This window comes from Nannospalax galili, unplaced genomic scaffold (genome assembly GCF_000622305.1).
Source record: "Nannospalax galili isolate Female #2095 unplaced genomic scaffold, S.galili_v1.0 scaffold2900, whole genome shotgun sequence".
Taxonomy (NCBI): domain Eukaryota; kingdom Metazoa; phylum Chordata; class Mammalia; order Rodentia; family Spalacidae; genus Nannospalax; species Nannospalax galili.
Genome location: NW_008346433.1, coordinates 212,400 through 225,200, shown reverse-complemented (window position 1 = coordinate 225,200; position 12,801 = coordinate 212,400). Strand labels below are relative to the sequence as shown.

At 36.6% G+C, this 12,801-nt stretch overlaps 1 pseudogene; it reads right to left on the bottom strand.

Annotated features, from left to right (window-relative positions):
- Positions 1–2,732: 2,732 nt before the first annotated feature.
- On the bottom strand, positions 2,733–3,695 carry LOC115071991 (annotated as a pseudogene).
- Positions 3,696–12,801: the final 9,106 nt, after the last annotated feature.

The following is a 12,801-nucleotide window of genomic DNA, read 5'->3' as shown; positions in this document are numbered from 1 at the left end:
CTTCCTCTGGGCCCCCCCCCCCCAAGCACCAGGACACACATAAGCACATACACTCAGATGCATATACACTGATGCACACAGACACACATATAAATAAAATAGCTGGACCCTGTTCACAAGTTGGAGCCCATACCTGGCATTGAAGTCCATCTGAGAACCTGTAGCTAGACAGGTCACAGGCCATAGGGGAGAACATTCTGCTATTATTCCACCAAATGGACATAGTAGTAAGTCAACTCCTAATGACTTACTGTTATATTTGTTTGATTCTTTGTTTTTGGTTTGTTTTTTTCTTTTTCTTTTTCTTTTTTGAGTCCTTTTTATATTCTGCATATTTACCCTCTATCAGATGTATAACTAGTGATTTTTTTCTTCCAATTTGTCGGTTTCCTCTTCACTCAATTGATTAATGATGTCCTATTTGTACATTGTTGACCTTAATACCTGAGTAACTGATATCTGATTTAGAAGGGTGTTTTTTTTAAATATTTTATTTATTATTTTTATTTTATTGTATGAGTGTTATGTCTGCATGTAGGTAAGTGCCCTTATGTCGTGCAATGACCAAAGAGGACAGAAGAGGCTGTTGGAGCACCTGGAACTGGAGTTATGGTCAGCTGTTAGCTGCCATGTGGGTTTTGGGACTCGAACCCAGGTCTTCTGCAAGAACAGTCAGTGTTCTTAAACACTGAGCCATCTCTCCAGCCAGAGATGGGTTTCTTACTGCACCTATATCTCTTAGAGTACTGCGTACATCTTCTTCTGACAAGTTCAGCATTTCACATTTCACACTAAGGTCTTTGATCAATTTCAAGTTGACTTTTTTGCAAGGTGAAAAGGTCTAGTTTCATTCTTGTACAACTGGATATCCATTTTGCCAGCACCATTTGTTGAACATATTGTCTTTCTTCCAGTGTTTGTTCTTGACACCTTGTTAAGTAGTAGGTGCCTGATATTGCAAGCACTCATGTTTAGGTCTCCTATTTTGTTACATTGATCTAAATCTCTTTTTCTATAACAGTGTACAGGGCATGATGTTTTTATGACTATAGCTGCACTATTGTTTGAGATCTGATATGATAATCTTCCCAGCATTGCTCTTTGTGCTCAGGATTGCTTTGGCTATCTGAATTCTTTTATGATTACAATTAATTTTAGATTTTTTTTGTTTCTATGAAGAACATCATAAGAATTTTTATTGGGATTATATTGAATCCATACCTTGCTTTTGGTGGGATGGTAATTGTCACAGGATTCATTCCAGCAGTCAATGAACATTTATAGTTTTCACTGCAGAAATTTTTAATGTGCTTGGTTAGATTTTCCCCTAAATATTTTTGAGGCTATTGTGAATATGTTTCCATGAACTCTTTCTCTGATTGGTTGTTAATGGTATATAGAAAGGCTACTGATTTTTGTAAACTGTTTTTTTATCTTGACTCTTTGCTGAAAGAATGATCATTTCTAGCAGTTTTCTGGTGGAATTTTTTAGATCTCTTAGGTATAATATGTATGCAAATAGTGATAATCTGACCTCTTCTTTTCTAATTAGTGACCCTTTAATTTCCTTTTCTTATTGCTCAAACTGTGTATTTAAAAGGAGTGGGAATAGCCTTTTCTGATTCCTGATTTTAATGAAAATGCTTTAAGTTTTTCTCTATCTAGAAAGATGTAACTTGTGTAGGTTTACTGTTAATTGTATTGATTTATAGTCCAGTCAATCCAATTCCCTCTAGGACTTTTATCATGAATTCATGTTGAATTTGGTCAAAGGTTTTTTTCTTCATATACTGAGATCATCATGTGGCTTTGGTGTATAAGTCCATGTATATGATTTGTTATGTTTATTGACTTACACCTATTGAACCAGACCTGCATCTTTACAATAAGTCAACTTGATCATGGTGGACGATCTCTTTAACATGTATCTATATGCGATTTGTGAATATTTTGTTGAGAGTTTTTTATTGATAAAATGAAAATGCTTTAAGATTTTCTCTATTTAGAATGATGTCACTTGTGGTTTTTCTCCATCTAGAAAGAGGTAACTTCTTTAGGTTATGATATATAATCCCTTGTGATATGGGCCTATATGGTTTTCTCTCTCTCTATTAAGAATTTGGGCTTATAGTTTTCTTTGTGTGTGTGTGTGTGTGTGTGTGTGTGTGTGTGTGTGTCTTTACCTGGTTTTATATTAGAACATTAGGGCAATGACTTCATAGAAGGAATTTAGAAGTTCTCTCTTTGTATCTTTTTGAATAATGTAAATATTATTGGTTGTAAATCTTCTTAGAATGTCTGGTAAAATTCTGTTGTGAATCCTTGTGGACTTGGATTTCTTTTTGTAAATACTTGGAAAATCTACTGAGTCCAAATATATTATCTTAATCATAAATGCAAAGATTTTTTCAGTGTGAAGAAATGTAATCAAGTGGTCTCAAGTAGTTTGAAGAGGACAGTTTTCTTACACAGTTTTCTTACATCATTCAGAAGTCCGCCACATTGCTTCAGAGGTTAGAATTGCATGATGCACTTTAACAAATACCCACCTCAAGCAGATTATCAGATAATTGAAGTTGACTCAGGATTATGAACTAGTAAACCCCTTTCTAGAAGTTTTAAAACTATTATTTAAAGAAAGTAAAACACTGAACTCATTGCATATCACAATGAACATGTATAATTGAAAATAATGACACAGCTAAATATAAAACACAGTTTATGTTGCCTTTCTACATAGTATGGCTGCTTTTCTGCCAATATAACTCATAATAATCAAGTTTCCATAAAATGTTGCTCAAAGCTGCTTTGATTTCCTTATTTCTTAAACTGCATATTATATGATTCATACATGGAGGCATCACAAAATAGAAAACACATATCAAAAAGTCCAAAAGCTGTGGGGAATCAGGAACTGGTTTCAAATAGGCAGTGGCACCTGTGACTAAAAATGTGTTGACGACTATGAGATGGGGCATGCAGGTAGAGAAGACTTTTGACCTCCCTTGTATCAAGGGAATTCTCAGCACTGTGTTGAAAGTGCAAATATATGAAAGCCCTATGGACACTAAGCAGAAAAACCCATACATGACTCCAAAGATCAGACTTATGTCAATGGTGACATGCATCTTTGAGCAAGAAATCTTCAGAAGAGAGGGGACATCACAGAAGAACTGTGGCACTTTTCTGGAGCCACAGAAAGACAAAGAGAATGTACCATGTGAATATAAGACCCCAAAGAGACTTCCAAACAGTCAAGACACAGCTATCATCTGTACACAGACTGCTCTGTTCATGAAGGAATCATAGTGTAGTGGGCGACAGATGGCTACATAGTGGTCATAGGACATGGCTGTGAGGAGGAAAAGCTCAGATGTTGCAGAGAAAATCACAAACAAATCCTGACACATACATCCTGGGAATGAGATCACACTTCTGTGAGACAAAGAGCTGAGAATGAGCTTTGGGACTGTGACTGAAATGAGGCACACTTTGAGGAAGGACAAGTTCTTCAGGAAGAAGTACATGGGGGTGTGAAGACACTTCTCCACAGTGACAAGCATGATGATGAGAAGGTTCCCCTTGAGGGACACCAAGTAAATCAGCAGAAACAGAAATCCCTGGAGCACTTGGAGCTGCATTTTGTCAGAAAATTCCATGAGGAAGAAATCTGTGTCCACTGTGTGGTTGGTCATGTTGTCTGCTGTTCACCTACTGTGAGACAAAGGAAGGAAAACACACATGGAGTTCCTGCTGAGCCTTTCTCTTTGTAACAATGCATTTTAATTTATATAAGACGCAACTACTACATTATGCATACGAAGTGTAAAAATTTTAACTCTCTTAAATACATGCATTGTCTTCATGAACTTCTCAATATTTTTCTTGCAGTTATAGAAACAGGGTTGGTAGTTTAGTGAGTCATCATATATTTTTGCAAGATCTTTATAAAATTTATCATGACTTAATATTTTAGATAAATATATGGAAACTGAGTTTGAGAGAAAAATAGTCTGAATAATTTTTAATATATCATGTTTTGAACATTTCTTTTTATATACAAGGGTGTAAAATACTTCATTTTTTATATGCATTATACACTTGCACAAAATGGATAGGAGTTATAGGCCAGTAGTACTGTGAATACCTTGAAGTCACAAAACTCTAAGTACTGTGAAAAAAAATTCAAAAGTCAGAAAAATATTGAAAAGGAGATTTATAATTCCATGGTTCCATCATTATAGTGAATAAATACAGAAGCAATTCACAAGTGAGACATATGGTTAAAGAGAAATAGTGACCACTCGTAGCACATCAACCTCTTTTCCTTCTCTCTGTGTCTCTTTTCCTTGCTCTCTCCCTCTCTCACTAACATATGGACAAACACTCCTCTAACTCACAAATGATATTTTAAGTATTATAACATCCAAATGGAAGCAAATGATAGAAAAAACCTAGGTGTTAAATAAATTCACCCTACAATTAGGGGAAGATCAGTGGTGAATAACATCAGTGTGTAGAAAGTAGATTTTCACTGAGGATGAATAAGTGTTCTGTGAAGAATAATAAAATGCAGGAAATATTCTATGTATGATAAGGGGTAACATGAATTAAGTTGAAAACATATTAGAACTTGAATAATAAACAAGGTACTTATGTCTACCAATTGTTACCTTTTTAACTTTTATTTATTACTTTTATTTTATGTGTATGAGTTTATTGCCTGCAAGTACATAAGTGTACTGGTGTCATACGAGGCCCATAGAGGTCAGAAAAGAGCATTGGTTCCCCCAGAACTGGATTTACAGATGATTGTGAGCCACCATGTGGGTGCTGGGAATTGAACCTGGGTCCCTTACAAGAGCCACTGTTGTTAAAGACTGACATAACTCTCTAACTCCTAATTATTTTCTATAAACAACAAAATGCTTGCAAATTACCTCAATTAAGACCTGTCCTACTTTTTTTGTAGGAAAAAACAGAATTTAATACATGTTCCACATAAGACAGCAGATTATTTGGAACCATGGATTTCTAAGTTGGCACACATAAGAAAGCTAGGGATTGACATTTGCAAATTAAAACACAGAGTCCATCAGGCAGCTAACAGCATATTGATTATCTCATGTGAAGACTATAGCGAGTCATGTTTCTGATAGGTGATTTGCCTTAAGCAGGAATACAGTGTGAGATGCTGAAAAGGGTTTGCCACTTTGAGTTAGAGTGAGCAGGAGACTCAGTGCTACGGATGGAGAGGACTGTCCTGACAGTGCCATAAACTGAGTCTATTTTCACCACTGAGGACTGTGCAGGTAGCCCTGTTCATTTACTGCAATCTTCATCACTGAGATTTTCTGGAGGAAAATATTTCTTAATATCCTCTAGATATTAAGTTTAAGGTTTTAAAAAGCCAATCTTCTGACAGGACTTGATATTCTACTATGTCCTCCAAAGGCTTATCAATATAGGTATTATAAATCCTAAGAAATAAATATAATTGGGGACTGGAGAGATGATTCAGTGGTTAAGAACATAGGCTGCTCTTGAAGAGGACTTGGGTTTGATTTCCAGAACCCACAAGGCAGCTAAAAACCTTCCCAAACTCCAGCTCCAGCATATCTGGCACCCTCTTTTCACCTTACCTGTGAGGGCATTGCAGGCATATGGCAAACTTACAAGCATGCCTGCAAAATACTCATATACATAAAATAAAAATAAATACATCAAAAAATTTAAAACAAATAAATTTGTGACTGGAGTGATGGCTCAGCAGTTAAGAGCACAGACTGAATGCTTTTGAAGAGGATCCGGGTTAGATTCCCAGCACCAAAATTATAGATAACAACTATCTGTAACTCCGGTTATGGGGATCTGATGCCATCACCTGATCTCCGTTGGTCATTACACAATACAGGTGCATTTACATGCAGGCAATACGGCCATAAACATAAAATAATAAAATATTTTTAAAAAGAAATAAATACAACAGAAATGAAGAATCAGGATGGTTTGAGGCATGTACACACACACACACACACACACACACACACACACACGCATACACATTTGATATTAGATAAGTGAATCATGCAGTCTCAGCAAGAGGTGCATATAGGAGAGTGAGAGAGGGCTAAATAAGATCAAAATACAGGGTATGAAATTTTCAGAAATTCAATTAAAAATTTTAAAAATTGAAAAAGCCTTTTTTCAACACTACAGTTACTGTTTTTTAAATTTTATGTATTTTCTATTATTCACTAGTGTTAATTCTTTTTTTAATTTTATTTATTTATTTATGGTCTTTTTGAGATGGGGTCTCTGTGTAGCCCCAGATGGCCTGGAACTTGCTATATAGACAAGGCAGGCCTTGAACCCACAGAAATCTTCCTGCCTCTGCCTCCCAAGTGCTGAGATTAATGGCATGCACCACCATGCCTGCCTTTGCTAGCTGTAATTCTTAAATGAATAGTTTGGATACTGTTACTAAAAAGAAACTTTCATCTCTCAGACAGTGTTACTGTTTTATGCTCATAAGAATACTGATCCCATTTTATGTTTGTAGTTGCCACTCTCCTGAGTGACTTGGCTACTGTGCTTCAGCCCTGTTTTGACACTATAACAATCATTTCAGCTTAGCACTATTATTGCTGCCATATAGTAAGTGGTAAACCAACCTCAGGAAGCTTAAAATTTACTCATCTGCACACATGGGAGAAGATGCCTTTCAGCTATCTGTATTTGACCTCAGTATCTTTATTGATCTACATGATGATTACATTGTTTATTTTTTAATCAAATTTTTACTGGCATGCATGTTAGATGACCTCTTATTTTCTTTATTTGAAATACCATTAAACAGTTCCATGACCAGATTACAATATGGTGTGCAGCAATTGAGAGATAGCTTGGAGGTTAAGTGCGCTGGCTAGCTGCTCTTGCAGAGAACCCAGGTTCAATTCCAAGCACCCACATGGCAGCTAACAATCACCCATAATTTCAGATACAGGGAATCTGACACCCTCTTCTGACCTCAACATGCATTGCATGAAACAGGTACACTTTCACACATGCAGGCAGTACATTCATATGCATAAAATAAAAATAATAAATGGAACATTTTAAAAAATGGGATGCAGAAAATTTGTTCCTGTACATCTCAAAAATGACCATTTGATGACTGTACTACAGGATTGTGGATCATGTTTGCAAACAGACAAGGGCTGTGAACTATGCCAGTATGGCTTCTAGGAATCACTTCATAAAACACAAATGTGAAAATCTCCCAATACATGGACATAAGAAAACTTTCTCTGCTGGGGGAAAAATTATCAACAGTCTTATCCAGTTGTTAATGCTGTGAACCTCAAAAATGACCATGGTGGAAGACATGACTGTAAGTGAAATAGTAGCCTAAGTGCTATGGGGATAACCAATTACTTTGTAGTTAGATTGAAAGCCCACACCACTTAAGGAAACACAAGCTTGGGTCTGGAAATCTGACCAATAACTCATGATTGGAAAGCTCATAGGTCCTAGAGGTGAGCCTACTACTATTACTCTGCTAAACAGACCCAGTGTCAAAATGCTCTCTAAATTTATATAATTCTTCCCTTTTATTGTCTTTTTAAGATAAGGTCTTCCTGTACCTGGCGCTGGCCTTGAACTCCCTATTTAGCCAGGCTGGCCTTGATCTCATAGAGATCTTTCTGTCTTTGCCACCTAAGTGCTAATATGAAAGTTCTGCATCACCAAGAACAGCAAGTGTGTATCTTTCTAAACCATAGATTAATCAAGTTCTTGGATCTCATCAGAGTAGTTTATTTGTGCAAGGAACGGTGAATAGTGCAGAAACTCACAACTGGATAAAGTGCAAAGAATAAACGTCAGTGTAACATTCAGCCACAAAGGGAGCAGCTATACCATGCCACTCCACAAGGCTGTGTTTGCCTTCACAAGGTCATACATATCAGCATTTTAGCATGGAGTGGGAGGAGCTTCATGAACCCCTACTCTCACTGAGGAGCCACAGACAGTTGACGGCTTCTGGAGAGAGGAGTGACAGCTTTTTAAGTGTCTTTCTTCTGATATTTCTGCCATGCTCTAGTGAAGGATGCCACACCCAGAAGCATACAGACAGCACAAACAGGGGCCTGTAGGTTATTTTTTAAAGATTAAGACATGATGAAACTCCACGTGAGGATGGGGGGAATCTGGAAGAAGATAGGTGCATGATTTGGGGGTGAATTTGATCAAAATACATTGCATGGACTATCAAATAATTGATTAAAAGTTTAAAACTAAGATAAATGTTTCTCTAATATGCCATTTGACCTTATTTGATTACTTCCTATTGTATAATTTCATTGAAGTGTCACAAAGTAACCTGTATATCTGAAATATGATACCTCATTTTATCTTTAAAATCTTGATGAAGGTGAACATTTCAAAGGAAATTTGGATTTTGTGTTCAGCTCCTTCTTGAAAACTCTTATGTATAAAATACACTCTCCTGCATTTACTTGACTGTATACCATCCTACCCACTTCCATTTCCACAATCTTATGAAGCCTTGGAATTCTCACTTACATATCAGGATTCAAAATGACATTTTTATTTTACCCCACAGCCCTTCTACTACACATAGTGTGAGAGAGAAACTCGGTGACTGATTTTTTTTCTAAAGTGTTCATCTTTTTAATGAGGCAAAATAAATTTCTAATGTTGCACTTCCCCCCCTCCAGGGAAAGCAATGCATTGCAGAAGAAACACGATCATCATGGGACCATGACTCCAGTCCTTCATGATGAATTATTCACCTAGGCTATTAGTGGTGTGCATTGTGGTCCCATCCCTCCCACCTCAAACTCTGCATTCATGCTCTGGCTCTTCCTGGTATGACATTGAAACTTTTACCTTGCCTCTTGACCAGAGACACATCAGATAGTGTCCAGTGCACTTCACCTGCTGTCCTACTGAAAGTGAAAGGAAACAATGACTTCTCTAAACTTCAAGTAAAAGCTTGAAATCATGTGAATCTAGACCTAGTAATTTTGGTCATTTATCCAAATAATATGTATTACTGTCCTTCTTCTGAGGTTAGAAAGACTACACTGTGATATTAAGTATCTTTCAAAAATGATGATACATCTGAGGTTAGACACAGAATTATTACATTTTCTTATATAATATACCTAAAAATTTATACATAAGAGAAAGTGTAATAATTAAAGTTGGAATTATAAAAGTTAGGCCTCAGCCTGGTGTAGAGCCTGAGACCTCAGCAGAACTACTGAGAGTGCCTGATCTGGCCTCTGCCTGTTGTAGGGGCTGAGAAATCAGTAGAACTCCTGAGAGTGTCTCATTTGGCTCTGGCCTGTGTACGGGCTGAGAACTAACCAGACAGCCTGAGAGTGCCTGATCTGTCCTCTGCCTGGTATAGGTGCTAAGTCATCAGACAGCCTGGGAGTCCACAAATGGGCCTCCCATTAGCTAACTATGAGCATTCGCTAGTAGGTGTCCAAACATTAGAAGGAAGCCTGAGTGTACCCGACTGGAACCTGACATGAGCCTCTGTGGGAGCTGCTGAGTAGCACATCTGAAGCTATCAGGTCCCTCCAAAATAAAATCTGAGAGAATCTGAAACCTATACCAACTAGATTTACATACTAAAAAAGAAAATGACCAAGGCACATTAATAATACAAACAGAAGCAAACTTCAACTGAACAAAAGAAGATTTGAGTTTCATACCAGAACTATAAACAACAAAAGAAATCCACATGCCAAAATCTCAACAAAAAAAAAAAAACACAGAAAACCAAAACACTATGTCCCCACCAAAGTTCACCACTCCTGTATAAGCATTCTACAAGGAGAATCCCCCATAGAGATAACCCAGAATATAGCATTTTAAAGAATAATCATAAACATGATCAAGGAATTCAGCACATTTAATGAATGCATAAACAAATCAAAGAACTAGAAGGAGATAAGGATAAATTTCAGACTGGATTCACAAAAGAGATGGAAACATTGAAGAAAACAGGTTGAAATGAAGAAAGAAGTGAAAAACTCAATAAGCCAATTTGAAACAAGAGGAGAAAGACTAACCACTGGAATGAATGAAATGCAAAACAGAATATCAATACTGGAGGATAAAGTTGAAGAACTGGACCACTCAAGCAAAGATTATGAAATTTAAAAAAAAGATGAATGGAATATGGAGGAGATTTGGGACACTATGAAAAGACCAAATCTAAGTATCATAAGCACAGAGGAAGAAGAACTTCAGGTAAATGGTATTAACCAGATCTTAAACAGGATTGTAGAAAAATTTCCCTAAATTAAAGAAACCCATGCCCATACAAGTAAAGAAGCATATAGAACACCAAACAGACAGGAGCAGAGAAGAAATTCCCCATGGCATATCATACTAAAAACAGTAAATGGACAAAACAAAGAAAGAATACAGAAATCTGCAAAAGAAAAACAACTTGTATAAAGAAAAGCCATCAAATTTATAGCTTACTTATAAATGCAAATTATGAAAGCCTGAAGAGCCTTGGCCAAAGTAATTCCAGTTATAAATGACAATAGATGCTAACCCAGAAAATTTTACCCAACAAAAATGTTTATTAGTTTTAAATGGGAAAGAAAAATCTTCCACAACATAAAATATGCCCTTCAATGAATACTTGAAGCAAGACAAAGAATGGAGAAAGGAATAACTACACCCAGGGGCAAAAGAAAGAAACTAAATATAGATGTAATTGTGGAATCAAAATTAGTCAAAGAATGGAAACTGTAGTCAAAAGGATGTCAACCAATACACATCTTTCAGTATTACGTTTAAATATCAATTGCCTGAACTCCCCAGTCAAAAAACACAGGCTAGTTGAATGGATTAAGAAACAAAATCCACCTTTTTTGTTGTCTGAAAGAAATACATTTTCACATTCAAGAACAGCAACTACCTTAAGTTGGGAGAATAGAAAAGAATATTTAAAGCAAATGGTACTAAGAAACAGTAGTTGAAATTCTAATATCCGAGAAAATAGAGTTCAAACTAAAACTAGTCAGTACAGATAAAGAGGGTCACTTCATTCTGAACTAATGAACAATTAACCAAGAAGATATTACAGTCCTAAATATATTTGCACCAAACTCTGGTACACCAAAATTCATAAAAACAACATCACAGTACTTTAAGACACAGATTATCCCCAGGTCAGTAATAGTAGGGGACTTCAATGCCTCACTGTCTTTTAGACAGGTCAACTGGACAAACAATAAAGAGTGATGCCTGAATTAAATAATACCATACATCAAATGGACTTAACAGACATCATTGAACAGCTAAATCTGAGTACATGTAATTTCAGCCACATGATATTTGACAAAGGTGCCAAGAACACACAGTAGATTAAAGACAGCATTTTCAACAAATTGTACTGGAAAAACTGGATCTCCTCCTGTAGAAAAATGAAACTAGGTCCTATATTTCACCTTTAACAAAAGTTAGCTCCAAATGGATGAAAGGCCTCTATGTCAAACTGGAAAGTCTGAAACTATTAGAATAAAATACTGGCTGTGACCTACAAGATGTAGGTGTAGGAGAAGACTTTCCAAACTTGACATTCATTGATCAGGAATTACGGTCAACAGTCAACAAGTGGAATCTCAGTAAATTAAAAAGCTTTTGTACAGCAATGAAGTAATGAAGAAAATGAAGAGAAAACCCACAGAGTGGGAAAAAGTCTTCACCAGCAGCACATCTGACAGAGGTTTAACATCCAGAATATTAAAAAATTAAAATCAAAGAACCATGAAAACAAATGACCCAATTCAAAGATGGGCTAAACATCTAAACAGAATTCTCAAAGGAAGAAATAAAGATGGTTAAGAAACATCTTAAAAGGTGTTCAACATTGCTAGTAATTAGGGAAATGTAAATTAAAAACACTTTTAGCTTTCTTACCCCAGTCAGACTGGTTAAGATCAAGAGAACAAATGGTATCAAATGCTGCTGAGGATGTTGAAAAAGGAGAATGCTCATTCACTGCTGGTGGAATTGCAAACTCATGCAACTCCTATGGAAAATAGTGTGGAGACCACTTGAAAAACTAAAAATTAAGCTAGCATTTGACCCAGTTATACCACTCCTTGGAAAATACCCAAAGGACTCATCCTACTGCACACTTGTACAACCATGTTTGTTGCTGCTCTTTTCATGATAGCTAAGAAGTAGAAGCAACCAAAGTGCCCCTCAACTGATGAGTGAATAATGAAAATATGGTAATTTACACAATGGCGTTCCACTCAGCAGTGAAGAAAGATGAAATAATGAAGTTTTCAGGTAAATGGATGGAACTAGAAACTGTTATACTAAGTGAAGTAATGCAGACTCAGATAAACAAAAGATGTATGTTCTCCCTCATTTTGGATCCTAGCACCAAATCCTTATAATCGATGGAATTCCACTGAAATGGGCCCTCAGTCCATGAAAACAGATGATGCACACTCGAAAGTTCAGGGCCTTATCGCAATGGAAGGGTGATCATTCCACATCTATCACCACCATGAGGCACAGGGACTTTTGTGAATGAGGTTGGCAGAAATAATGTAAGAGCTAGAGGAAGGGGTGGCATGTTATGAGTTGAGGTGGGGGGGCAGTTACCCCTCCTATCCAATCATTCCACCTTAGCTGCATGTGGGGGAGAGTCTAAGGATAGAGAAGGCAAGAACACCATGAAGCACCTCTCTTCTGTAAATAAATCCTAAACCTATACTCTGTAAGCAAGCC